This window comes from Austrofundulus limnaeus, unplaced genomic scaffold, assembly GCF_001266775.1.
Source record: "Austrofundulus limnaeus strain Quisiro unplaced genomic scaffold, Austrofundulus_limnaeus-1.0 Scaffold499, whole genome shotgun sequence".
In the NCBI taxonomy this organism is placed as follows: domain Eukaryota; kingdom Metazoa; phylum Chordata; class Actinopteri; order Cyprinodontiformes; family Rivulidae; genus Austrofundulus; species Austrofundulus limnaeus.
This window is the reverse complement of record NW_013952901.1, coordinates 264,756-266,650: the sequence shown is the minus strand read 5'-3', so window position 1 is coordinate 266,650 and position 1,895 is coordinate 264,756.

Sequence of the window (1,895 nt, the reverse complement as noted above, 5' to 3'; positions counted from 1 at the left end):
TTTAACTTCACAATATAACAGGATATTATATACTTTTTTCCTCTTTAAAATATAATTTTAGCCTCAATTTTTAGGTTTTAGCAAAACAACAGTCTTTATAAAAGATCAGTTATTAAAATGGTTATTAAAGTAAGCTTACACAAAACCAACATGATACATTAGTAAAACCCTTTGCACACTTTAAATAAATAATTATGCTTTAATAAGTTGTGTTCTGAAATGCAGTAAAACTAAGTGGTTATTGGTGTTATTGTTGTGCTTAGTGAAATTCTTTTTTATATTTCTAATTTGAATAAAATGTGAATTGGATAACCTCTGAACAGTTTCTGTACGGAACTTTTTTTTTTTTGGATACTTATTACTTTTGTTCCAAAATGGCCCTGTATAAATAATTAACTTGACTTTAAAAAGCCTTAATATTCTGTTCTCTTATTTATTGCTAACATTTTCTTGTGAAATGATGAGTTATCTGCTTGTTTTTTCCCCATCTTCCCCACCTGCGGCCTGTTGGGATTTTTTTCTTTAAGAACTTTATGAGCCTCAGAGTAAAATTTTAAATCATTTCTGTGAACACACTATTTCCACTGCTTATCATCATGCAGGTATTTTACATTTCTGGAAGCAGTGCGTGGTGTGAGGCAGCTGTGCCGCTTGGTCATAAATGTGTTTCTAAATGTTCATTACTCACTGTGCTTCCAACACTTTCTTGTCCCTCCAAACTTCTTTCTGCCTGCTTGTAATGAACTTGGTATCGGTGCCAGTACCATCCTTTGTCACGCCAGAGATCTTTCCTTTATCTTGCACGTTTTCAAAATAAATTACTCTGTGCGAGTAAAAGACAAGCAATTCGTCCACTGCAGAGACTGCTTGTATTTGTCCAAAGTGTGTGTTTAAATGGTTTAGTTTGGCAGCAATCTTTCTGCCTTCACTTAGCTAAAAATCCATTTTCCACTCTCCAAAGTTAAACATGCAAAGTGTTTGTTTCTATAATTTATGGTGTGTTTGCCATAACAAACGTGTAGAAAAAGATAAGCGCTGACAGCCTTCCTCCTGCTGAGCTCGAGCACTATATTTTGTTCAGTTTTCATCACTGGTGAATAAAACTCAAGGCGGCGTTGTCAGATAAAACCAAAGTATCTACAAAGACTTGGTTTTATTAATTAAAAATGAGTTATTTCTGTTTAGTGTCAATCAAGTTTCCTTTTTCTTTTAAAACGATTTGCACAAAACGAGACCGAGTGGTGATGGGAACATCAGCACTAACTGAGATAACAGCAGGACAATGAAAATGAAAATGTTTTCGGATCTTTGTGACAGTCATTGAATTTACACTGAAGGGYTTTTTTCTGTGTAAAACAAAGTTTTGGATAAACAGTTTGATACTTAAGCAAGTAAATACAAAAAAACGTGTCCAAATGACTTCTTAAATATGGGAATTATTGGGTTTAATATTTTTGATAAATTACTGTAAATATTGAATTGTTTACCTTCAGTCCTTGCATTACTGAATATTTTTGCTCTCTCAAGTATAAACACATCAACCCATGTAGCGAAATTTGTTTGGCCCAGTTCTGGCTGACACACTAAAATAACACTTTACCCAGGTATCTTAATGAATGAATGGCCCAGATGTGATTTTCCAGAGATGGTCCATGCACCACACCACATAAACCAAATCACAATGGGGCCAGTGGTGGCATGTTATCTTAAAAACAATGCCATAGTTGCCAGACTTGGGCCACATCCGGTTGACAAACCACTTGCCATGACAGCAGTCAGCCATAGAGATGGGACAAATGGCTCTTTGAAGGGATCTGGGGTCTCATTTATAAAGGATTGCGTGGAAACCATACTAAAAGTGAACGTACAGCCAAAAGGCGGAAATGGTGTACGCC